This window comes from Rhinolophus sinicus, linkage group LG05 (assembly GCF_036562045.2).
Source record: "Rhinolophus sinicus isolate RSC01 linkage group LG05, ASM3656204v1, whole genome shotgun sequence".
In the NCBI taxonomy this organism is placed as follows: domain Eukaryota; kingdom Metazoa; phylum Chordata; class Mammalia; order Chiroptera; family Rhinolophidae; genus Rhinolophus; species Rhinolophus sinicus.
This window is the reverse complement of record NC_133755.1, coordinates 154200220-154227746: the sequence shown is the minus strand read 5'-3', so window position 1 is coordinate 154227746 and position 27527 is coordinate 154200220. Positions and strand designations below refer to the sequence as shown.

The 27527-nt window shown below is 38.9% G+C and overlaps 1 protein-coding gene across 5 annotated transcripts in view; it reads left to right on the top strand.

Annotated features, from left to right (window-relative positions):
• Nucleotides 1–27527, top strand: part of ARHGAP18 (Rho GTPase activating protein 18) — a 173283-nt gene that overhangs the window by 77548 nt on the left and 68208 nt on the right. The window contains exon 1 of one of the 5 annotated variants that reach the window (XM_019729433.2): nucleotides 21249–21376. The exons of the other annotated variants lie outside the window; for them this stretch is intronic. The gene's annotated coding sequence lies outside the window, so the exon portion shown is untranslated. Of the gene's footprint in view, nucleotides 1–21248; nucleotides 21377–27527 lie in introns of those variants that run through there. 5 annotated transcript variants of the gene reach the window in all.

Sequence of the window (27527 nt, the reverse complement as noted above, 5' to 3'; positions counted from 1 at the left end):
TGGGAGTGGCCTCGCTATGAACCAATGGTAGCTGTCATCAGTATTGGACCTGGGGCTGCTTAGCAAACCTCCCAGGGGCCCCCTAGGCTTGTTACCACCTGCCAGCTGCTCGTAAGGCCAGGTGATGCAGCACTAGCTGAGCACAATAGGTGGTGCGCATGCATGGGTTTTACCAGATCAATGTGGTCTCAGATTTGGTCCTTTGGGGGAGATTTCAACATAGACAAGATGGTGCCTTCCTGGAGGCTACACATGAGGCAGACTCTGCACAGGGGCAATGGTGGTTGTCCTTCCAGCCCTCGCCCTGAAGTCACACAACTCAGTCTTTACTGGTATGTCTCTGGCGACTCTCAAGTTGCTGCTCCTCCACTGGAGCTCAGGTGAGTGATTCTGTGTGCAGGCCCTTGAAGAGGGCATCTGGGTTTCCAGCCACCGTCTGTCTCACTAGGAGTGACGGACTGATTTTCACTGCCAGATGTTGTGGAAACTCCTCTTCCCGGCACAGGACCCCTGGATTGGGACGCCTGGAATGGGGCTGGGACTCCTCCCTCTTCAGAGGGACCCTCTGCCACCAAGGTGTCCCTCCTGGTGTTCAACCACTACCTGTGAGTTTGGGGTCAGCCCGTTTCACGTCTCCATCTCTCCTACCAATCTCAGTGTGGCCTCTTCTTTGTATCCTTACTTACAGGTGTTCTGTTTAACTAGTCTTCAGATGATGCTTGAGGTTGATTGTTCTATAATTTAGTTGTAAGTTTGATGTGATCCTGGCAAGCATAGCATTTACCTAATCCACCATCTTGGACCTTCTCCTGTGTACTTCTGACACATGCTTAATATGTGAAAGTCACCAGATAGCAGACTGCGATAATCCGCATGAACTTGTGTGGGTATATTAGTGGTGTTTTGGAGTGCATCCGATGTGATAAAAGTTCTAGAATACTTAAAGTAGGTGGACACGTTTTGTGTGTATGTATGTGTGTCCATGAAACTTACAAACACACAACAGTCTAATATATTCAGTTATGGAATTTCAAAAATTCTAACAAAAGAGCATTCTCATTAGAGAAAGTTTGGAAAAATAAATAAAAGTGCAAAGAGAAGGAAATAAAGGTCCTTCTTATAGTACTACTTCAGAGCTAACCACTTTTGAATTTTTTTTCTCTGTGCATATTTTTTCCTACACGTGCTTTCCTTGACATGCTATTTCAAAGCAACAGTTTGTGTCATTAAAATGTTATTCTCCCAGTTATATTTTAACCAAGGTGAAGAATACAGAATGTCTCACAGATACATTTTTGCTGGAGAAACCACAGATATGTAACTATTTATACGGTTTCCTAGCTATCTCATGCATCATTTCCTCTCCTACTTCCTCCGTGTCACTGGCAGTCCTGCCTGATCTCCACTTGTGACATCTGAGTCATTGCTGACATCTCTCTCCTCAGGCCTGCTCAACGAGCCTGTTATTAAGCATTGTTATTTTTTCCCTCTCTAAAATTTCTCAGAGCTATTCTTTTTCAACGGCCACGACCCTGATCTTCACTCTTCAACTGTCTTGTGCTGTCAGTGTTTTGTTTTTTGGTTTTTTTTGGGGCTTCTAGCTTCTTTTTTCTGTCCACACTTAAAAACATAATTTTCTCACAAGTGTTTTAGTCAGCATTCCATTCTTAGCAACACTCCCCCATGGTAACACTTCTATATTACTTTCTAGTTATCCCCCTCCATCATTTTCAGATTCCTGGTGGTGTCCCCCTTCATCTGATACACTCCATGCATGACAAAGACACACCTGGATTTTTGGTTATTGCTTTGTTAAAGGTAAATTGGGCTGGCCTTCATTAAAAAGTGTGAATACAGAAAATCTTTGCCATCTCCAACCTCTGTTCTTCATTACATTTTTGACCCATCAGAGTTTGACGCATCTCTCCTCCTGCTTGTTATCTAATATTCTTTTTACTTTATAATTCACACTTCTCATAATCAAATATGAAAGGATCTGATATTGGTGATTTATACTTGAATGAATGTGATAACATGTTCTTTTATGTAATTGAGTTTCTTTAATGAAATGAAGCTAGTGCAATTAGATGTAGTTTTCATTTTAAAAAATACCCTTATTGGACAAATAAAAAAGTTTGCAACTCTGTGTTAATTACCTCCACTCCAAATTAAAAATAAATAAATACATTTTTGTTTTTGTGGAGTGTGTAAGTTGGAGAATAACTTTAAACAACAGCAGTAAAACAAGGAAAATAAAAGTGGAAGAAGAGAGAAAGAGAACAGCCAATAGGAGCGAATAATACAATCAAGCTATGTCCTTTGATAAAAATGCGTTATTATAAGTATGTTTTTCTTTGATAAAAATGCTTATGTTTGATTTTTAAAAATCTCTTTGTAGTGCGTTTTTTCTTCCCATCTTATCAGGTGTACATTTATTCTATTCATCTTAGAATATAAACTGTAAATATGTTGAACGTGTTTTCTTTATATATTCCTGAATCCCAATATCTAGTTAATGCCAGGCATGCTGGGTACAGTCAATAAATGATTGCTGATTATATGACAGCGTTTTGGGGCATAAATATCTTTCTTTGTATCTCCAGGGTTTTAGTTTTATTCTTTTTTTTTTTTTTAACCTCAATAGAACAAAAGAACTTGACTCTCTAAAATCAGTGTTAGAAATCCATGTTTCAATAACTACCCACAGATAATGGTATCTGTCCATGAGGAAATTTCATTTGCAACTTGTGTTGGTGGCAGCTATGGTTTCATTTCTCTTGTGCTGCTACTTGGCTCCAAAACCTCAACTTTTGCTTTTGGGGATTGGTCCAGAAAGGGAAGCTAGCCTGAGGCTACACGAAATGAAGCAAACCTGCTTCAGAAGCCATATAAGTATTCTGTCTGGGGAAAGAAAAATTGCATGAGTTGTTTTGTATTCCCAAACTGGAGTTATCTCTTCTGTGAGTCTGGCATGCTTTCATACTTACAGACACCAGTCTTGGCCTTTCCTTGGTTTCGCCAAAGCTGGGGAGGTGTTGGGAGGGGTGGAAGGACTGTGGTCCAGAAAGTAGGATGGGAATCAATGCAATTCTGCTTTCATACACGGGATCTCCAGTGACCCTTTCTATTAAAAAAGTCTATGATTCTGTAATTAAAGGGTGTTCTCCTGGCACAATTGTTGAATCACACATTTGTTAAGTTAAAATGAGTTCTATAAGATGAGAGGCTTTTCACTGTAGTGGAAGGGTACTGCGTGATGAAATAGTGGAGAGAAACAATAGAGGTACTGTGTAGCTGCCTGGAACGTCTGCTACCAGAAGGCATGCCGATAAATGAGGAAGAGGAGATAAAAGGTTGCCTAGCCTGTGAGCTTGCTCAGCATGTTCTTAGAAAACAGATAGGTGAAATTCAATGTTTCATGTCTTTGCACTTTTCCACAGTGCTTGCCCTGCATCAGACACCCGTTGACTAATATCCTGTGAATTTTAGTTTGTTATTCATTTTGCATTTGCTTTCTTGTTGCTGTATTTTCAGTCAATGCAACAGTAAAATGAACTGTTTTACTTATTCTGTTTACAAAATAAAAAATGTTAATAGCTCAAGTACAAGGGAAGTGTATTTGTAATGGCATTATTATGTGACGTAGTATTTTTATTCTTGCTTGAGAGGCTAAGGGTTGAATTGATATACTAGTGCACATCTAGCATGGAAAGGAAGTAGATGGAGTTTGTATGCAAGCAACTATTGATTCATGTTAAATTTTCTACGTCAGGATGTTTTCATGTATAGGGGACACCTTATGTATTAACAATATTAAGAAATACTTCTGAATAGCAATTTTAGCAAAGGATCACTGGCTTAATGGATTCTAGGATAGCAGCAGTTCTCCATATCCAGATGACCAGAGAATGAGACAAGTTATGAATTATGATGGTCTATCTGCATTATGGTTCTACTTAAATGGTTTGGTCAGGAGAGCAAAGATTTGGCCTAGATTCCACTATTGTGATTGCTGAAGTACAAAGAATGTAATAATGGCTCCTCGGCATTTTGACTGGTAATCTTGAAGTTTCTCTATACCACTCGTCTTGTTCATATAATTTTGGCCTTAGATTTCTTAGCATCTCTAACCAAGACTGATTTTTGTAATTATGGAAAACTGACTAGAACTAGAATGTCCCCAGGGTGAATGCCACATCACTTTTCCAGCTCTAGACACTGACGAGGTTTTAACTTGCAGAGTTCTATTAGACCAGGCTTTGGCCTTGCCCAGGTTAGCCTCTGGTCCTAAAGACACTTTAGAACTGGCCCCATGTTGGGGTGTCTTGCTGAACTCTTTTGGGCTCTTTCTCTCTGTACTTACTATAGTGAAAAATCAAGTCAGAGTCCTGAAATGGGTAAGTGAAAGTTATAGGAACTGTAGTAAGGAAATTTGAGGTTATAAGTGAGGAAGGCAAAGAGAGAAAATAAATAGTATTACTTTCAAGGTGTATGGTGCTTTCCAGTCTCATTTAATTAAATTCTCCCTGTAAACCTAAAATTGCAGAGGAGTACACAACCTTGCATTTGCGGACCTGCTCAGAAGCAGATAAACTCTTCAGTTGTGCTTGGAGCAGAACTGTAAAGGCTCTGATTTAGTCAAGTTACCTTTTCCCCCTATTGTCCCTTTTCCCTTTCAGGCTTTCTATGGTAGGTAGTCTGATAATGGCTTCCACAGATTAAGGTCCTAATCCCTGGAATCTGTGAACGTTACCTTTTTTGTCAAAAAGGTTTTTGAAAATGCAATTAAGTTAAGGACCTTGAGATGGGAGATTATCCTGGATTAGGCCCCAAATGGGATCACAGTCATCCTTATGAAAGACAGAGATTTCATACACACAGAAGGCATGTGCAAAGAGGCCGAGATTGGAGTCACGTGGTCACTAACAAAGGAATCTGGTACTAACAGATGCTGGAAGAGACAAGAAATGGATCCCCTAGAGGCTCAGGTGGGAGTACGGCTCCACTGACTCCTTGGCACCAATGGTTCTGATTTTGAAATTCTAACCTCTAGAATTATGAGAGAATAAATTGCTGTTATTTTAAGCCTCCAAGTTTGTAGTCATTTCCAGCCATATGAAATTAATACAAAAGGGAAAAGAAATAGAAAGCAGCTCGATCATGAAGACTGTATTATGAGATTTAATTTTCAGAGAATCCCCTTATATTTACTTGTGCATAATATACACTTTTAATGCAAGCCTGGTCTAGTTTGTTTAAATTCTGATCAGATTAACTTTGCAAAAACAATGCTCTGCTTGTGTCATGCTTGTTTGTCTGTATTTCCAACAGGACTATAAATTTGAGATCCTGCTTGGCTTGTTTATAATTGCACTTACATTACTTGGTGCTTAGTAGGTTCTTAGTAAATATTTGTCAAATGAGTACATCCTTAAGTATGCATAGCTTTCTAATAAAGGCTGCAATCTACTTTTCCAGCTATATTTCTCACTATTCTTTTTTAATGTTTGCCAGGGGAAAAAATCAAGTTGGTGAGATATAAATAATGAATAAAAACTATAGTTTTCATTATGAATAATTGTCCAGATGACAGATGGCACTAGAATAGACTGTATAATATTAATTGGAAGGTTTTGTTACATCTGTAGAAGAAAGAAGCAAATTAGGACATATCAAATGTATATTAAGGATTTATTTTAAAATGTAGTTTAAAGTATATTTTTAGAATCAGTATTAAATAAAGCCCAAATGCGTTCTGTGCCTACAGCATTCTACAGAAGCAATTGATATTCAAAATTATGTCAGTGAGCCACTGTTCTTTCAAAGATAGGATGATTTTAGACTAAACCTTTTATAGACATTTTAAAATAAAAAGCATAGAAACAAAGAGTTTATAGTAAAATTATTTTAGTAAGTTGAAATTAAGCTACTTGGTGAGTTCTGAAACATGTTCTGCTATCTGAAAGTGCTTTTCTGCTTGTGAATCGCTGAATTTTGTATTCAGGACAATCTTATCTGAAATGATCAAGTGAACTAGATGATTGATCTTGTTTTTCCAACTTTTATCATGAAAAATTTTTAGCACTTAGAAGTATTTTAAAATGAGTAGTGAGTACACATAAATCTTACATCTGGATTCAAACATTTAAATTTAAAAAGCTTAAAATTTCAAAGTTCAGGGCAGACTCCAGACTAAATCTAAATCCCCAATGGGTCAAAGGTATCAGTATCTTTTGTAGGTCCTTGGGTGATTACAATGTGAGACAAGTTTGAAAAATACTGTACTATATCATTATCGCAACAAAGATAATTACGGTCTAATAGGCAACCCATATTAAAGTTTCCACAGTATTTCCCCAGATACACTTTAGAGCTGTTTCTGTTTCTCAACTACAATGTATTTGATTGCTATGTCTCCACAAGGGCAGGGATTTTTGTCTTTTTTTGTTCACTGCTGTATGCCCAGGGCCTAGAAGAGAGACTGGTGCACAGTAGATAATCGAAAACTATTTGTAAGTTGCACGAATGTAATCAATCAATGGCTCCAGTGTTTTTCTGGGCATCTGTTGAGTGTGTTGTATATATCTGAGTGAAGTCTTTACATATACAGTTCTTCTAGAGCACAAATGTGTCACCCAGGATCTAGAAAAAGATTAGTGAAAAACTGAAACTTTTTCATCAATGGTTCATTTAGGTTCAAATATGTGTGCAGAGTTGTAAGGTGGAATTGCATTTTGTGTTTTGTGTAAACATTGCTCAGAGGCTCAAAAGGGCTTACCCATATGGATCCTTGGGGTTCAGTGGGGCACTATTTGAAAAAACCCTGGCTTGAAAGCTGCTTCTGCCTTAGGATGCAAGTAATCACCTTTCCATTTTCTTGCAACAGAATGTGTAAATCCACTTTGTGGAAATGTAAAGCATAATTGATTTTAAAAAAAGTGAATAGCAATAATGCACAAGTTTTATTTTTTACCTTTCAGTTATGCTATCTTACATTCCCATTCCCCTTCACGCATTAAACTTTCTCATAGCTTTGATGGTAGTAGTATTTCTCTGTGGGAAGCTTAAATTCTAGTTGGTGATGGAAGTGGTGAAGTTTGGAAGCAAAGCTTTTTGCAAGGACAAGGAAAAGACGACAATAGGAAGAACACCTGGTGAATGCATTGGTAAAAGACAAGACTGGAAATGTGTGTTCAGGGATAGAGGAAGTGAACCTTCAATGCTTCTTAGTAGTGACAAAATTCCAAGAAACATACCAACCACTGTTATTTTGTGTCTGTCATTGAATATTCTCCAAACATCAATTTTAGGACCACTCCAAGAGTTTGACAAATAGCATAGACAAATCTAATCTAATCAAGAGGTAGAATCTGAATGCTTTGAAACCGTGCCTTATTTCTTTTAGAGCCAGAATTTTAAGTTATCTGTCATGTTTAATGAAAATAACAATCACCAAAATAGCTAAAACTAGCTACTCATAATCACAAACAAATATGATTTTTATGAACAACAAAAAAGGATAGTAAAGAGTGTATCAGTCAACAAATGTAATTTTTTATTTAAACTTGATCTTTGGCACTGGGACCCTGACAATCTCTCTTAATTTACAGTTTTAGATCTGGTTTTGTGATTTACTTATGTAGGTTCAATGATATAAAGATTCAGTGGTGTTATTGTCTCTGAATATTTCATTTTTCTTTTCTGTTTTGAAACTGTATAAGCCATTTTTTTCATCATTTTTCAGATAAGTGGTTATCTGTTTTCAGACAAATCACTGATTCTTAGATAATTTTCAAGGATAAGACTTTCATGTTGTTATCATAGATTATTGTGTTTAAGGAACTTCAAGTGTCCTTTGGTCTAACCTTTTCTTTTACACTTGAGAAGATGGAGGTTGGGCAAGGTAAGATGACAGCTCAAAGTGACCCACAGCCAGCTGGTGATGGAACTAAGAGCAGAACCTAGAATCACTGACAATGTTTAATGGCTGTTCAAGGTTCCTCACATCCAGCTGGTGAAGGAAGGAACAGAACTTGGAATCCCTGATGAATGTTGTTAAGTGAAGTGCCTGTTGCATGCATCTTATTTTCCAGTCATTTTAAAGAATATTTTTACAACAATCTAATATTGAAGCTCTACAAAGTGTAGTATTTACTTTGAGTTCCATGGATGAATAGAGTGTTTTCATGCCATCTTCATAAAGGATGGAAAAGCAATGTATTTAGCAGGAGCTCTGACTTTGGAGTTGCTAACGATGTGAGTAAAGGGCATGCATACTCCTTCTTAGAGAATCACGGTTGATTTTGGATGGTTTGATGATCACGGTTGATTTTGGATGGTTTGATGGTTTCATATACTTGTGAATATTCAACAACTAAATACCTTGAGCCCTATTTAATGGATTACCCAGTGATATAGGTTCTAGTGACTATAGGTTCTATTTGACTTGTTGCCCCCTCTGAAGTTCATAGGGGTCATTTAACCTTTATGGGGAGTCAGAAAGCAGAAGTAATAGCCCTTACGACTTCCATTTGTAAGAAGATATTGACTACTTTTGCCACTGATTTATTGCTTTCCCATCTACCACAGGAACACTGACCAACGCTGTCAGATGTGAGGAAGCTTGGCCTCATATACTTTCCCCATTCGCTCACGATTTTCTCACTGTTCAACAGGCTCTTCTGGAATATAACCAGGAAAGAATCAGAATCTGATACTTGATATACTAAATCAAGGGCCTGACCCCCATGATACTAATTTTTCTTTTTTGTTTTTTTTTTTTGTGGATCTGTTTTATATTTCCATCAGGAAAAAGGAGCTGCCATTTAAAATGATCTCTGGCCACTTATTGGTCAGCCCTTACATGGGATTTAATTGCTGCTCCAATTGTGAGAAGGCGCTGAGTAGGGTGGGGTGGAGAAGGGAGGTGTGAGGTGGCTATTGGTTGAACTTGGAGTGTAACTTGGCCTGGAATTGAGAGCTATTTGGCAGCACAGGTAGTCATAGGGACATAGGGAGGGGACTTGATTGTCTAAGGAGCAAGGGGTGGGGAAAACAATTAAGTCTCTGTTTCTTATTCCTTTTTAAATATTAATACTTTCTCATACTCTCTTAGGGCCTGAACCAAGGCTGCTTCCTTAGTTATAGATCCATTTACACCAAGCAGGTCAAAGGGCAGGGATCTGTGCTAGAAGAAAGCTCCACAGAGAAAAATGCCAATCTTTTTAGATGTCTGTGGTAAATACTTATATGGACTTTCCAGATTACAGCCTCAGATAGTGGATTGCTAAAGCTGCTCCGATATCCAGTTTCATTGTAGATGTGGAAAATGAGTTCCAGGGTTATGTAGCCGGTTCGTGTCAAACTGAACTAACCTTCAAATTGCCACTCAGCCTCTTAATTAGATGTTGAAAGGTGGAGAGGTTAGCCACCTGAAGGTGCATTACCCGGCGTCTCGGTACAGGTCTCCTACTATGGTGTAAACCTTGGTAAGTTATACTGTAACTGCTTTGTCCTTCTGTTTCTCAACTGAAAAATCAGTGTGGTAAGGTTGTTTTGAGGAATAAATGCAAAAATACTTGTGCAGATGTTTAAACGTGAGAGCTCAGTAAATGAAGCTACTGGTATCATTGTTATTGTCATTCTGTTCCTTCTTGGCTATTTTGCTCTCTCACTAGCGATTTTATTAACATTTTTAAAATGAAAAGTAGAAATGACACCTTAAGAAAATAATACTTGTGGATTGCTTATAGATTCAGTTAGCTACACTTACTATGTGATAATGAGCTGATGTCATAAACGAAAGGGATTCAGTTTGGCTCTTAGGCAATGCCTCTACTGAGGGGCTCTGTGTGTGTGTGTGTGTGTGTGTGTATATATATTTATATATATTTATATATATTTGTAGTCTTTACATAATCGTTACAGAAAAATGTGAATATAGTTTTTGTAATTTCCTAGAACCACAGACTTTTAAAATTGAAACATTGTGTTTAAGATATTATGTTCATATTCGGTGCTCCCTTGATTTATAAAGAAGGAAGTACACCAGAGAGATATGTGATATATTCAAGATCACATAGTTAACAATAGAGCCAGGCAGGTAGCCTGTGGCCTCTCTCCTGTAAGTCATGTATTATAGATCTTCATGTGTGTCACCTGCCTAGCTAACATCCCGCTGCACTAATTTCCTTCAATATTGGATGGTTGTAATGAGAATTTCACTGACACTTTTCATGTAGATAAAAATAGTTAATTGAAATTTTTAGACAGTTTATAAAATACTTCAATAAGGTGTATTTCCTTAATGATGAAGGGAAGATTAAAAGCTTAAGGCAGAGTTGGGAAGAAGCTAAAAACAGATCCGTGACTAACACCTTTTTCAAAGAGTAGCGCGCGCGCATGTGTGTGAATTACTCTGTGGGTCTAGAGATTAAGAAATTGAAATTTGAGCCACTATCTTTGAACCTTTTCCCTATTTTGTCATTTAGCTGAGTGGCTTTGGGAGAATATCCACTTTTTTCCCCCCACATTTTGATTGTGTTTAAAATAGAGCATAAAATAGCTTGAAAGGATAGGAGTTCTTCAAAGGATAGAAATATCAGATTTTTCAAGGCTGGTGAAGTGTATTCAGTACAGTGACATGTACCTGCAGGTCTGAAATGAGTCTGGATTTTGAGTGTGGTCTTCTCTTCAGACATTATTAAAAAGAGTCAATTGATGGTACATTGATTTAAAAGAAGCAAATAGTAAAAATAAGTTTGTAAAAAGAATGGAAATAATTTAATCTGGTCATTCTAATGTTTACCACCTAAATGGATGGAGGGCTGAGAAATTTCAAGGAGACAGATATCATGAGTTTAAAAAGAATATGAATCATTGTTGACTAATTAACAACAGTTAAGACATGCAAAGCACACTTTAGAAATTTAAAAAATGATCTTCAGATTAAATATTATGGTTTTCTTTACTTCATCCTTCTTATTTAGTCATAAAATAAAGAGGAAAAACAAAAACAAAAAAAACCCCTTGTAAAATAAACCTGGTTTAAAACTGAAATGGCATAAAACTTAAAAAGCTTCATTTGAGAGATTCATTTGGCTTCTCCATTGAAGATTTTTTGGCATGGCTGTACTGTCCTGGAAAGCAAGCTGGAGACGGTTTTTGACTTGAAAAAAATTGAAACAAACGAGGGAAATAAGAAGCTGGTGTGAAACTGGTCGACTTCGGGCACATCATGGGAAGGTGGGGTTCTTTGGAAAAGACAATACTCTTGGGAAAAATAGAAGGCAGCAAGGAAAGAGGAAGACCAAATATGAGATGGAGTGACTCCATAAAAGAAGCCCTAGGCATGAGTCTACAGGAGCTGAGCAGGGTTCTTGAGGACAGGACACCGTGGACGTCACTCATTCGTTGTGTTGCCAGGAGTCAGAGCCAACTCAATGGCATGGCATATAATGCAAATTTGCATGAAATTTCCATGTAGTATGAAAATGTGTAGCAAATAAAAACATTTCCATTTTTATGTACTGAATAAATGACAAAGTGAAGAATAGAATTATCTTTCTAAAATTTATCCAAAAGTATGTTTTTAAAGAAAAAAAATTCTGATTATTCGAAAGCTTTGTCGATGTTGTCAAATTACTCACTGGTATATTTGAAAGAAACTGGGCAGGAAGGAAGAGACCTGAGGTGCCTGCAGTCTTGTTTGGAAACAACCAGTTACATGAGCAGAGACTGTTTCCTCACCTCTCTGACGTCCAGTTCCTTCACCTGTGAAATAAAATGATTTGACTAGGTCATCTAAAATTTTCTTTCATCTCTGCAAGTCTGTCATTAATAATTTGAGAACTCAGAGATCCATATGGCCAAGAGCTTGAAAGCTTTACTGAGGATACTAACAAGAGCCAGATTTTGAAGGAAATAAAATACTTGGTTTTTTTCAGAAAGAAGGCATTCCACTTGGACATATAGCATGAGCAGAGACATATTGGCAGAGACAGCCTTGTAACTTATTGTCTGATTATTATAAAAGCGAAGTCCTGTAGTCTATAGGTGGATCGAATCAGGGATTAGCTCAGCAGATTTGGGACAGCCATTGAAGGAAATTTTCAAGCAGCTAGAAGGAACTACTTTGAATAGAGTTATATTGTAGCTGATGAATATGACGTATCATAGGTCTGCTGAGACATGGACATTAACATACTTTCTACTTCTGTGCAGTAGGACTGAGGGAAAGCCAATAGTAGGGCATGAAAGCAAGACTTAAGATATGTAGGATGGGCAACGCTGAGGGAGCAGTGTTGAGTAAGTTCTGGATGCTGGGAGTGTGAGACGTAGGAAAGAAGAACGGACTGACATAATGGGCTGGTTGGGAACTAGAAGGTCCCAAAGACAGTAAGGAGGTTGGTTATGGTTCAGGAAGAGGAATAGTGAATTGGAGATCTTTGTGATTTGAGTTAATAAGGCTCAGGCTGTAACCATCTTAATAAGGCTTGATGTGCAATGGGGACAAGTCAGCATACACAATTAGAGAAGAAAGTGTGAGGTGTGGGGTCAGAGTGACAGATGTTGAAACACTAAGGGAATGATTACAGAGGTCAGGGTTGAAAAATCTGAGCTCGGCAGAGGACAAAGAGGAGAGGGAAGGAAGAGAGGGAGAAGGAGAGAGAGGTGTAATTATGAGACATATTTCTGAAATCAGCTGTATCATCGTCAGTAACCTGCTGTGAGTGTAATCACTGAACCTCTCAGGGCCTCTGTTCTCAAAGACAAAATGAAGGTGAAGAAAGTTGAATTGTGTCAATACTTCTCCGTGGGGGTGATATTGTTCTCTCAAGGGCATTTTGGAAATTTGTGGGGGTGTTTTATGATGTCTCATTGTTTGCAAGGTAGGTTCTAGTTGTGCGAGACGTCCTGCAGTTTCAGGAGAGTTCTGCCAAACAATGAATTGTCTAGTGTCCTTCATTACTTTAGAATGACACGGTTGGCAATCCTGAAGGATGTCATATTAAAATGTCTCTTCTCTGCTTATCCTTACTCAAGTTTTTGATTCCACGTACCACCAGTGTCTTTTATTTTCTTATATTCTGTATTTTTTATGAGTGTTTCTCTGATCCTGTTTTTCTCCAAATCTAAACTCACTCGTTAGTATAAGCAGTTGACCTCCTCCTTAATGGCTTTTAGTATCAAAGCATTAATTCACTTATTAAAATTTGTAATCTTTTAAATTGTGTTCCTTTATTTCTCCTAATATTATGATGAAGAGCATATGTACATGTACACGTATATCTTAATAAAATTATGTACAGAAAATTATCTGAATTTCACTTCAGTATGGTAAAGGTGGGGATGATAAAATATGTATGATGTTACGGGCACATTTGTTAAGATTAAGGACCACTTAATTATATCGCCAAGGTTTCTAACTTCTGACATCTCTAAAATACTGTGGCTTCATGAATGTTATGATTTGAAGAGGTAGGTTTACTATACGGTAAGGGGTAAAAACTGAGAGCATCAGGCTAGGAATTGGGTGGAAATCAGCCATTTCTTGTGAATTCAGGAAGACTGAAGGGGTTGAGATCTGTCTGGAGGGCAGGCACATGATGGGCTCTTGGGGACAGCCAGGTTCCTGCTTAGGTAGGCAGATGGGATGAAGGAGAGAAGGTTCTGTGGGTTTGGCAGCTCAGAGAGGAAGGGAGCCTTGAGGTGAGGGCTCAGTGGTGGGAGGGCTTTAAAAACACAGGAATTGTGACTTCACACACATTTTTCAGTTGCATCTGGATGATTCTCCTTTTGATGTGAAGTGGATAGTATGAGGTTTTTCAAATAATTTAGCTATCCACCAATGTATTCCTTCTGTAAATTTATTTATTTATGTATTTATGTATTTATTTAATTTATTTTAAAATCACTTTGTTGTTGTTGTTGTTTGTTTGTTTGTTTAATTTTTATTGGGTAACAGTGTGTTTTTTCCAGGACCCATCAGCTCCAACTCAAGTTGTTGTCCTTCAATCTAGTTGTGGAGGGCGCAGCTCAGCCCCAAGTCCAGTCGCCATTTTCAGTCTTAGTTGCATGGGGCGCAGCCCACCATCCCATGTGGGAATCGAACTGGCCATCTTGTTGTTAAGAGCTTGTGCTCTAACCAACTGAGCCATCGGGCTGCCCCTGGAATTTTATTTCGTTTTTAACTTATAACACGGTACCATTATCCATCATTAGAGTGAAAGTCCTCTATCAGAATGCAGGAAAATTGTTACCCGTGATATGTACTCTTCCCTTTTATTTTAATAGGCACACTGTTGCCACTTCAGTTTTGAACTGGAGAATTTCTCTATCTTCTACTCATAAACTTGTATAATATATTAAATAATATTGAAAATATTAAAACTGCAAGTGACTGTGGACACCTGCCACATGAGAAAGTATGAATATCAAAATAATGAGACACCCTTTAAGATATAATGTGAGATTTCTCAGATCTACTTTTTTTTTCTTTTTTTCCCTCCTAAAGTTGGTTTTAGACCAGAGAAACTGTAAGTTGGTGTTGAACATTAACACTGATGGTCACAAGTAAGATTCTGAGGGGATATTTTGGAGTTGAATTTAAGGGGACTTTTAATAAAAAGTGTCCTTGTTTCAGTCTAGAATAAGTTGTTTTACGTAAGCATAAGTGATTGTGGAGAAAAATTAGAAAACGATCTGAAAGGATAGATAGATATAAAGTCAAGAGAAAAAGGAAACAATTGTTAATGTAATTTATACTTATAATGTGTGATGGGGATTGGAGCTCCAAAATTATGGTGAGATTTTAAGTACATTTATTATAACTTTTTAAATATTTGTTCACTCTAGAAGATTTAGTTAATATTGAAAAGCACACATAAAAAAATAAATTGCCTATAAAATCAGTATCCAACTCTCCAGAAGTCCACAGCTTGTACTGCAGCCACTCACATGATTACTTATTTCTCTGGACTTGAGGCACTCGTAGTGTTGTTTCCTTTTTAAATCACAATCCTCACGTATTGAGTACCTACTGTGTAGTATTTGGCCCTTCACATAAATTATTTCCAATCCTCATAAGCCATGCAATGTAGGTATTATTTATTTATTTAGCTATCTATCTATCTATTTATTTATTTACAGATAAGCAAAGGGAAGTTCAAATAGGTTAGACAGTTTGCCTAGGGTTCTATGTGCAATGAGTGGCAGGACTATTGGACTCAAGCTGGCATTTGTTCCAAAACACTAATTTGAAAAGATATGTGCATCCCTATGTTCATTGCAGCATTATTGACAATAGCCAAGATATGGAAGCAACCTACGTGTCCATCGATAGATGATTAGACAAAGAAGATGTGATATATACAATGGACTATTACTTGCCCATAAAATGGCATGAAATCTTGCCATTTGCAACAACATGTTTGGACCCAGAGAGTATTATGCTAAGGGAACTAAGTCAGACAGAGAAAGACAAATACCATATGATTTTACAGTAAGCAAAATAGAAACAAACTCATAGATACAGTGAACAAACTGATGGTTACCAGGTGGGAGGGTGGTTGGGGGGCTGGGTGAAAAAGGTTAAGGGATTAAAAAGTACAAATTGACAGTTACAAACTAGTCATGGGGATGCAACATACAGTACAGGGAATATAGTCAGTAGTATTGTAATAATTATGGTTTCAGGGGCTACCAGACTTACTGGGGGGATCACTTCATAAGTTATATAAATGTCTAACCATTATGCTGTATACCTGAAACTAATATAATATGAATGTCAACTATAATTGAAAAGTAAGAATAAAGAAACCTGAATTTGTCCCTGCAGCACCAGAGTCTCTCAGGACAGGGATTCCATCAGAATTGGGGATTGTACCCAATAGGTGTGGTGGCATTAGGACATCTAGGGAGGGTTTGAGAAGGAGTGGGAGCTGTGCAGATGAGGCTGTTGGGGCGGAGAGGTGCCTGGGTCAGGGGGCTTGGCAAGCCAGTACTGTTGGACCACTTGGGTCCTTGAGGAGAGAAGTGGGAGATGGGCCTAAGTCCAGATGGGGAGAAAAGCTGGGATAGCAGAGGGTCCTGAATGGCAGACTGAAGGGCCTGGGGACCAAATGAATCAGGCTGCTCCCATCCTGACTGTTCTTATGGTTTACAGAGAGATTTAAAAGAGAAGGTAGAGATGATGGGACCTGTTGGATATACAGAATATTTAAAAATATCTTTTGGTGAATGTTTGGATAAACTGATGGTTTGGGGACTCATGGTTGAGGATGCTACATTTATTCTGCACGTGTGCTCCTCATTGCAGTGATAACCTTCTTGAACAGAAAAGGTTGTTCTGAAATAAACAAGGGTGAAAAACAGTGAATTGATGTCATGTCTGCCTTGGGAAGCACCATTCCCCTTTCTCTGGTGAAAGACTATTTGAATGAAGGAAAATGAATATAAGCAGGGCCAAATAAGCTTGTGGCATGATAATTCCAAAAGGATGGAAAGTAGTGACAAGGGAGCTTTAAATATGTATCGCATCTGTAAGTTGTAGACTTGCTCAAATTGCTAACGGGCATTTGAAATACAGAGGAGAAGAGAGATGGAAACTGGTTGTTGTTTTGCTTTTTCTCTCCGGTTTTACTTTGTTTTGGATAGATGTACATGTCCTTTGACGAAAAGGATACCACTGATGCTTCCTCCTCTTGCTTTTCAATTGTTCCATTGTTCCACCAGCCTGCTCTCCCCCTTCTTGTTTTTCAACTCCTGTACACACATATTTCTGAATGCCTGCTAATCTTCCTTCTCTTGGACAAGAGCCCAGGCAGACATTATCAGCCTCCTGTCCTTGGCCAGGAGCATGCTGGGAACCACTGAGGTTCTTGTCGGGTTCTCTTTGCCCTTCACATATGTACTGCTTTCGGCTTGGCAGATCCTGAGCTGAGTGTAATAGCCCATACCGTGCTAGACACTGAATCTCAATAAATGGTTCCTGAATGACTTCATTACTTGTTGGGAGAAGAGAACCCTTTCGTGAGAGGACTTCCTCGTTAGGTGTCTGTGGATCCAAAATACATACTTTTTTCTTTTTCTGTAGACCTGGTTGATACCTGACTCAATATTATAGGTTTTTCATGATTTTAAATGTATAAGTGCTCTGTGTAGAAAGCATTTATTAAAGACATAGGGGACTTCTGGCTTATGGACCAGATAGGGGCATTCTAGGTGAGGAAAGCCCCAAAGGATATGTATATTGCAATAGTGCAGAGGTCAGACCCCTGTCATTCTATTGGCTGCTCAGTGTCTGAGCTCCGGTTCTGCTTGGGGAATTTATTCCTTCCTGAGCTTTGCCAGGAGGCAGAGCTCTCCTATCACTGACAAACAGGGCAGTATCTACTGCTGCAGGCACTGGTGGTGTGAGCTGCATCGCTTATGGTTGCAGTGTCCCTGGACCACTCTATGACATGATTTGGGGCATTATCCCTGGCTACTGGACATTCAGGGAGCCAGTTAGGAAGCTTTGAGTAAAATTTTCTTCTGTTTCAACAGAGTTGATGTTTGTAACTTGCAATCAAAACCCCTGATAGAAATAAATACACAACACTGGGCACTTTCCTCTGTGCCAAGAAAGTTCCATGTGCTTTATGGACATCAGTTCATTCAAGTCTCACCACCACTCTGAAAAGAGGAAACCTTGCTAGGCCCCAATTCACAGGTGAAGAAATTGCAATTCAAAGAGGCTAAGTAACTTGCTCAAGGTCACACAGGCAGCCAGCTGAGCTGGGATGTTACCCAGGCTTTTCTGACATGCAGACTGTGATCTTAATCATTGTGCTCCGTCCCCCACTCTCTGAGGAAAGCAGGTCATACATGTTAACTACCTGTATGCATTTTGGAGTACTTGACTATGACAGGACTTTTCTCAAAACACAGCCGAGGAAGGATTTGGTGCTTTTACTTGAGTATCAAAAATAGGATGTGACAGTTGTAGACTGTCATTGGTTAGGATATGGAATTCAAGACAAGGTTTCCTCATCCTTGGCCTGCTTTGCTTTGCTGTCTTTGGTGTTGATGTAAAGGCAGACAGTAGATCTAAAGACTATATCGGATTAGAGGAGGGAGAGAGAGGAGGGTGGAGATAAAAAGCAGCTTATCACCAGGACTCTGTCAGGAGTTCTGCTCATTATATCATTAAGTTTTTACAACTTCTGGAACAATCTAAATTCGAATATCTGCATGGCTAAAGTTCCCTTATCCCCCACTTCATTTAGGTCTCTGCTCAAGTGTTTTATCAGTGATCTTCTCTTCCCATCTCTAATAATCCAATCTCTCTTTCCCCCATGTCTTAGCCCACTTAATTTATTTTCATAGCAATTCTTACCACCTGACAGATCATACATATTGTAATTTCCAGTCTCCTTGGAATGTAAACTTCATGAGAGCAGGGACTTTTTTGTTGTTATTGTTCACTACTAAATCCCAAGCATTTAGAAGGTATCTGATACATAACAGGTGCTCAATAAATCATTTTGAGTAAATGAATGAATGTGCGGAAACTGAGGCTCCAAAACTTTTAGATAACTTTCATGTAAAATGCTGGAACCATGTAGCAAATTCTACTCTATATGACTCCTAAAATCTCTCACGTTCCCCCCTTCACTAATGTCCCTCTGTCTGGTAAAATTCCTGTATTTGTACACAATTAGAGTAAGAAACATATCACAGGATATTTCAGTTGGTGGGGGGAAAAAACCCCAAAAATCTTAAGTAGCCTGTCCACCTTGCCTATTTTACAAATGAAAAAATAACCATGTTCCATCGAGGTTAGGTGACTTGATCTAAGTAATATAGCTATTTGTTGATGGAGCACCAGAATCGAGATACCTGATCTCCCCGTTCAGTCCTATGCCCCCACACTCTGCTGCATTAAATTCCTTCTAGACAAAGTGAGCCCTATTCTGATGCAGAATTTGTGTATCCATCTTTGGTGATGGGTTTGATATAGTGGGTCATGTTGTTTTAATGCCATAATATTAATGCAGAGGCTATAAGCCAGATGACCACAGGGACCGGCAGATCACGTAACATTCAGGTAGTGCCGGTGAGAACTATAGGAAAAGAGAAGTACAGTTGACCTTTAAACAATGTGGGGGTTGAGATGCAGTCAAAAATCCACTTATAACTTAAGTCGGCCATATATGTAGATTCCCTGCCACGGATCAAAAATTATATTCCCCGTTCACAGGGGCCAGCTTCACAGTACCTGCTGCCTACAGACAGAAATGTGTTAGAAGAGAAAAACGTGGTAAGCCGATCTAAAAATATTTGAAATACTCTACTGGCCAAACAAACATTTCTGCCAGCCAGATCTAGCCTGCAGGTTTCCAGCTTGTGATGGCTGAAGTCTTAGTATTAATAGCCCTGTTCTTTCCAAAGGAGTTAGTTTCAAAGGTGGGAATATATTGGCGAATGTATGTGATACCACTGTGGTTAATTGTCCTTTAAACTAGCCTAAGGATCAGTGGGTTAGGTTCTCAAAGTTTACAGAAGGAATATAATTATCAACAAAAGAGTATTTATTTCCTGTCTGTATTACCCTGGTGATAAAGTTGAAGAGTAATGTGTTTTCTGTGTCATAATACCATCTGTCCTAATGGAAGGTATTGGTCATGCTATTTACTGACTGGGAATCAGAAACCTTTTTAGAGGTTTGGCACAGCAGTGAACTACCTGTATGTCACTGGGGAAATCACCCAATTTGTCTACTCTGCCATGTTCACATTTGAATAATTAAGGGCTGGACTTTATGAGGCATATAGAATACAGAGGGATACAGAGGGTTTTGTGCAGAACTTGAAACTGGTTCTTTGTCTCTTAAAACAATAAAAGCCTGTGTTGTCAGAGAGAGACAGGGATTAGACTGTTTGTATGTATCGCTTATGTCTTTAAGCACATTGATAATGACAGTTGATTTGCTGCATTCTTCTCAGGAGCCAGTGGTGAGGCTCAGACAGGTGAAGAATGATGTGATTTAGCGATCTTGAGGCTCATTCCGCCTCTAAACTCCATCATAACTTGAATTACCTTTTCTGAGGACAGGTGTCAAAGGCTTTTTATCATGTAGAGACTAAGAGCATGTGTTCTGGGGCCTCTTAGCCTGGGTTGTGTCCTGGCTTTCCTAGCCCATTTGATTTCTTTCTTTAAGCCTGGCTCCTCATCTTTAAAATGGGGATAATAGTTGTAACTACCTCATCGTCTTGTTGTCACTTTCCGGACAAATTATCAAATGCTCCTTGTATTCTTATAATGGAATAACTAATGTATAGATAATGAAAATTTAATTCAGTTAACATTTACACTTGACATACAGCATGAGACTTTCTCCCCCTTTCCAGCAGATTTGGGGCTTTTCAGTTTCTATGTAAGAACTGAGATGTGTTGGAAATAATGGTTGGCAGGGTTAGTGTGCCTCTGTTTGAATGGTACCAATTGATTAAGGTGCAGAGGTAAAGACAGATGAATTGTAAAGATGGGTGTGAGCTCTAGCTACCCTGATGCTGACTAAAGAGTTAACTTTTGAATACACGGCTGGTACGTAGATGTGTCTGACCCCTTGCACAGTGAAACAGAAAGAAGGCTTATGCCTGTGGGTCTGGGATCACTGAAAAGCAACCATCTGAGGCCGCTTTGCTGTGGAGGGAAGAGTTTGTTACATAAGATGCTTTAGTAGCTTTCACATGCTACTGTGAAGGGCGTCTGCGCTGGAAGAACAAAACACCTCTCCAGATCCATAGTGGAGCATAATTGAAGGCAAGAGGATGGCAATAGACAAATTGCACCCACTTCAAAAGGAGAGTGCGGGTTTACACTGAGCATTTGTTCCCAGGAGCCGAAGTAGGCATCGTTCCCTGATGGGCCATTCAGATTGGGCTGCCATCGCTACTGAAAGAGCAGCCTGTCCCTTCTGCACTTTCATCTTCTGCCATATTTGTATTCATGTGCACTGTTCCCCACATAAAAGCACAGCCTGCTATTCCCGGCTTTGCTTCTGTGAGCTGCAGTAAAACCAGATTAAAAATAAAACATTTTAAGGCTTTTACATGGAGTGGTAATTATGCAAAATGGTATTTAATCATTTGACAAGTAGCCAGAAGCATTCAGAAGGTCTTGCACCTTAGGGAGCAGCGGCTTGTATAGGTTGTGGGAGGGGCTCTTGGTTGCAAGGCCTCAGCCTTCTGGGTGTGTGCGTGGCAACTTGGGACAGCGACGTCAGTGTCACCTGGGAAACAGAAGACACAGAAGACCGCTGGGTGGACTTGAAATCAGCTCTGCACAGCTGTTGGATTCTGAATAAAACTTCAGGAAAGTTGTTCGCTAGGTGAGCTGGTTACATGAGGTGGTTGGGATAGGCTGAGGGTGGGGAACAGAACGTTTTTCGTGTTGTTGTCAGGGAGTCTTTGGAGGCAACAAATGAATCTCACTTTACTACCAATTTAAATCAGAGGCAGTCATAGCTGGAAATCTCCTTAGAAGAGAATGTCTTGTTTTCAAGCCCTCTCATTATACACCTAGGAAGACCGTGGTGTGCAGAGGTGAGAAGCTGTCCCTGGTGAAGCCTGGTGAAGCTGGAGGAAAAGGCCTAGCATCCGGGCCTTCTGATACTGCTGACCTCTGCCCCAGCAGGCCTTAAAGTTTCCATTTAATTCTGCCTCCACTCACAACAAATTTGTTTGTTGAGAAACAAATTTGATTTCAGCGTCCTTGAATATTCAGGAACATTAACATGAGTTTATCTGAAACCTAAATAGAAGTTCTTTTTAGCTTAAATGTGGATTCCCCATTGTGTTTCTTTCATTATTGTTAAAGGGTTTGTTGCCTTTTTCTCTTCCTCCTCTTCCTTTTTCTTTGTGGTTCAGTTTTTATTTCATGTACTTTAGAAAAGACAGCCCTTGTTTACCTTTGTGATGATTATTTTAATTCCAAACATGAAACCCTACTCCTCACCACACATATTCTTTTATTCTATTGAAAGTTATTGTTGTTATTATTATTATTTTGTGAGGAAGCTCTCCGTCACACCTGAGTATATGCTGATGGCTTGCCCGTGCATAGGAGACCCCTGAGAATCTGGGTGAAACGCAGATCAGTATTCAGCAGATCTGGGGTGGGGTCTGAGATTCTGCCTCTTTGACAGGCTTGATATTGATGTTGCTGGTCCTGGTCATGGGATTCATTGTGAACCCACAGCCATTGGTTAAGACACAGAGGTAGACAAATGAATCTTGTATAAGATGGTGTGAGCTCTTGATATCACCCAAGGGTCTCTACCATGTTTCACATTCAGCGGGTCCAAATGGAACTCATCACTTCTGAGGCTTGCCTTTATTTCAGTTGGATAGCACTGTTGTAAAACAACAATTTACTGTCACATTCAAAACAACTCAGGAAGGTTTCCTGTCACTGTCTAGTTGTGCTAGGATTCTGTCAATTATTTAACGAGTTGGGTGAAGTTCTCAATTACTGTGAGTTACTGATTTAAAAATAAAGTCATGTGAAGATACCACAATTGAATTCAGTTCTTCACGTTGTAGTGCCTTTTGAAATGATTCTTTTGATTCTGACTGAACTATCAAACTAAATCTCAGGAACTTTACCATATCCTATGACATCACCTATACGTTGCTATCACCTATAACTATACAATGGAAAATGATTTTCAATTCATTTATTTTTACTGTGCCCTAGGGAGTTATAGAAATGGCAAGTGAAAAATTTTAGTGTAAAATTTGCAATCCATGTTCTCAACCCTGCTGCCCACATGGTTTCTCACTGCTGTTGCTGGTTCAAAATCACATACATTGGGTATCATCATTAAAACCATCTGCTTAATTAATTTTTCAGTGTTTAAAGCTTAAGGATTCTATAACTTTAAAAGTGCTTTTTTTTTTTATACTTAAGATGCCTAAGGCAGTTGTTTTTCTGATTTTCTAATTAGTCGTAGCATCCTTTTCCAGTGCATTCTTAAATGGATCTCCAAATAACAAATCAAAGCAATGCTGCTGTGGTTGAGGGGCAAGTGAGAGACACAGAGAGGCCGTTCTTCACGTTAGTTTCCCCTTCTTTGAAAAATGCAACACTAAGGCAAAGTGGCAGGCTACGTTAAGGCTTTCCAGGTGAAAAATCAGTGTGAACCGATTAGAGTTGTATAATTTTTAGAATTGGAAGGGACTTGAGGCATTATCCTTCCTTTTGTAGGGTGAATGTATCTGTCATGCTCACACAATGAAAAATAGAGCTGGAGATAGCCCAGGTTCTTCTGTCTCCAAGTAGAATTTTCTTTCCTACACTGTCTGGTGATAATAATCTAAGAAATACTCTTTCTTGGGACGTTAGTACGGCCTAAGAATGATGACAGCGCTTCAGGCGTGATTAAGAACCTACTGGAGATAAGGTGAGAGGACATACACTATGATTCATGAAGAGGACACTGCCCAAAGTGAGTGTTAGGAGGTAGCCAATAAATGTCAGTCTCTCTTCTCTCCTCTGTGTTTCCTCCATAGCTTATTGCAATTCACTGATTAGGGTTTAAAATGGCACAATGAATTATGCAAAAGCTCTTTCTGCAGGAGGGGCTGTCTTGCAGCCTAATGCAGTGCAGATGGAGAGATCCTCTTTTAATCATTGTTCTCATAATACTTGGAAGCTTTTTGAGGAATAAGCATTCAGAAGTGGAAGTGAATGGCCTTCAACAGTTTAAGTGAATTCCTTTTGCAGAGTGAAACAGAAATGTATTTATGATGCAGATGGTTACCCTGTGTTTGGATCTGAGATTCAGGCTTAGAAACAGAATGTCTCTTGAAATACTTGGGTTTTAGATGGTTCCTTTGCAGAAATGACTTCTGCCCAGGCTGGTCCAACGTGTATTATTATTTTTCTTTAAAAATAGTGATAAATATTTAAATGGTAATTCACTGCAATCATGAACATATGCAAATTTCTCCCCCTTCTCTGATCCTTAGTTACTACTGAAGAGACTGAATTAGTTAGCATCCCTTAGTTTTATTAGCATAATATTAATGCAGATGATGAGCAAAGGCTTTTTTAAAAAGAAAGCAGAACCACGGGAAACCATTAATAACAGCGCTCACTTCTTTAGTGCGGAAGGAAAAAAAACCATTTATGATTAGGTGTCTAACTTTGGTGTCTGTGCCAAGGACCACCCACATGGGCCTAAACAGGTCTTGTTTCTAAAACCAACATCAGCTTGCAGAGCAAAAGCCATCTGAAAAAGGCCCAAAGGGAAATTTTCAGATCAAAGATAAATATGCAGTTACCTGTAGGTACGTAGCTCTTCATGATTCAGGTGCTATTAAGAATGGATACTAATAGGGTGTATTTCTAAGACACCACTTTTTAAAAGATAGGAGGAAAACATAAAGGAATGATATTCATTGGCCAATTCAAGGTATGGTAAAGGACTGACTTAAAGCTATTCCCAGCAAAGGGGTTAATATAAAAAAGACACTGATTAATTCTTTATTTGCTTAGAGGAAATGGGCTTAAATTAGAGGGAAGTAAAGTTGAATCAAATAACAGGAAGACATTCTTGGCTCTGGGGAGAGCTTTATAAAATTAGAATGAGGTATAGCAAGAACCTGGAATTTCCCTTCTTAACCTCTTCTTACTGTGCTACAAACATTTTTCACACGTCCTGGCATCTGTGTCTGCCTCTGTTTAAGTGGAAGCGAGCACTGCAGCACCTGCTGTCTGTATCGTTCATGTAGTTTGAAGCCAATGCTGCCCAGGATTGTTATTCTCCTACATGACATGATTTATCTCCCCTATTAGAATGTGGACTCTCGGGGGTCAAAGGTGACGTCCTGTGCTTCCTTGGACTTTGAACATCAACATAGTGCCTTGCAATTAACGAGGAGTCAGTATTTGTTGAATGAATGCATGAGTCATTAGTATATGTATATGAATGTATAATCATAGGTTATCTGTTTATTAACAAGCAAGAACCCAAGCTCTATAGCATTACTTCACCCAAACATTAAAGTATTGACTTCACTCCAATTCCAGTATTCTTTCCAGTGTGTACTTTATTACTTGAAATGGAAAACAAACTTCATTGCGTGGATTAATTGCATTGTTAAACCAGAACCACAATGATTTTTTGAAAACAAAACTTAAATACAGCATTCTGACCAATATCCGTAATGAAGGAAAACTAGTAAATAAATGTAGAGATTGTTGTTCAGTGAAACTTTCTATTCACAAAGCTGTTATTAAGAAATTAACATTCCTGTATTAGATTGGTTGGCACATGCTTAGAGTTTCCCAAATATTTATTATAAAAGCTATGAATTTTACTTCATAGAACCAGCTTCAGAAAATAACTGAAATCCTTTCTTTTATGAGTTGAGAAGTCAATAGTTGGCTCTCAAACACCTGAGTTAAAATAAATAAATAAATAAATAAATAAATAAATAAATAAATAGAAAGAAAACAAAGAACAGAAAAAAAGTTCTTCGTCTTGGGTCTTTACTGTAGAGTGAAAACCTATGTCTTTCTGAAGACTTATCCTGGCAAGAGAGTAAAGGAAGTTCATCGTTGATGCCACCATCCACCCTGATTGCCATGGCTTTGGTAACAAATGCACAGATACTACCTTCTGCTCTGGACGTGCTATATCCTCTTAATCCTTTCACTTTCTCCTTTTAGATCTTAGACTCTGTTCTGGTTTCTAGAGACTCCTTTCTTTTTTCAGTAGCTCATTGGCTAATATCTTCTGCAATGTTAGCTTCCTGAGACAACAGTTGGTTCCTCCACCTCTCCACCTGGCAAGGAGAGGGGCATGGGTACCAGACCTGGCTGGGATGCCAGGTCACAGGACCCTTGGCCAGTGCAGGAGGCAGGGCTCAGGAAGGTGATCCAGCAGGTACCATTTTGGGTGGGTGGCTGGGGGGGTAGAAATCAATCAGCCTAGATTGTTCGTTCCATTGGTAGGGAATGGGAAGAAAGGAGAATCCAGGTATGGAACAATGAGGAACACCAAGGGGAGAAAGTGGGATGGCAACGAGAGACTGGGGACTGGAGGTGGAAATGCATGAGCTGGACATCGATTAGGCATCGGCTTTTTATAGAGTGCCAACAGCCTTGGTGGTGGCTAGGGAGAGAACTCTCAAGGGCATTAACTTCTTGTGGACTTCTTAACCTGTTTCAATTCCCACATGGAATGGCATTTTGGAACCAAATCCCTGATTGCTTTTGGTTCCATGGGAATTTTGCTGTCCCATGTAAGCAACCGGTAAACAGTAGGCGAGTATAAGCCTGGTGATAAGCCTGAGACTCAGGGGTTCCTAAAATGACCAGGATAGGAATTAAACTAGGACAATTACATACACTTCCAGTTTGGAGATTAAATCCTTCCAGAATTTGATGTGGCTGTGCGTGGCATTTACCAGAGCTCTGTGTGTCCATAACTGTGCTAGAGGATGTAATGTTAAGGAATAGCGTTGGTTATGTTTTCTTGTTAATTTAGTTTTTCTTTACCCATTGCGTTTCCTACCCTCACCCCCTGCAGGTTTCCATAACACCTTTCCATCAAACCCTTGCCCGCATCCCTCATGGTCACATTAGGTGTCACTGCAATCTGAGCCCTGTTCCTACCCTCTTAAACAGAGCTCAGTGGCTTTTACTGAAAACACTTGTTTTTGTGGGATTTTCTTTTGTTTTGTGTTTTTCCTTCAAATGTTAATCTTAACATCCTCGCCACCAAACAGTGTTTTACAATTGGAAATTGTCTTTAGTTTCTCATGTTCTTTCTTATATTTCGTGTATATTTTAGGCTACTCTCATTCCCATTAGTCTTGTGTTGGGTCAACTTAGATTCTAAAACATACTAAGGAAAAAGCAACCTTAGATAATGTCATTTAAAAAGGAAAAATTATCCTGTAATATTCATATATTCCACTTTGCAACTGACTTGCTTAAGACATTTAGAAGAAAACATCATGGATGAATTGTTTCTAGGCTTGACTAAATTATTTGATTAGCTGGAAATTATTTCTCTACCCCCTCCATCTCCTCGCTAGAGCTGACTTTTAACACCTGGCTTGTAAAATATATCCTGACCTTCAGTATTTATTGGTGGAGGATTATAGTATTTGAAAGTCATTTGGAGTGATCCATAAAATTTCACTTTGAAGCCTAAGTGAAGCAGCTTTCTTTTTTCCTATCCAGGTATTTTCCACACATTGTTGTTGCTGTTTCCAATTGTTCTTCTATTACAATTCAACAGCATTACTTTGAATTAATGTATAAATATCTTCTCCCTTTTTGTATAATGTAAAGACAGATATCCTTTCACTTTTAACATTTTTTTCCTGGTGTTTGTCTATGGCCTTCCTTCTGCTGGTTGGTGGAAGACTGGTTTTATGTCTCTATAGCCCCACAGCAGTGTGAGATGATTTCTCGACCTTATTTCAAGAAATGATGACAAAAAACCAAGAAGAGTTTAATAATAG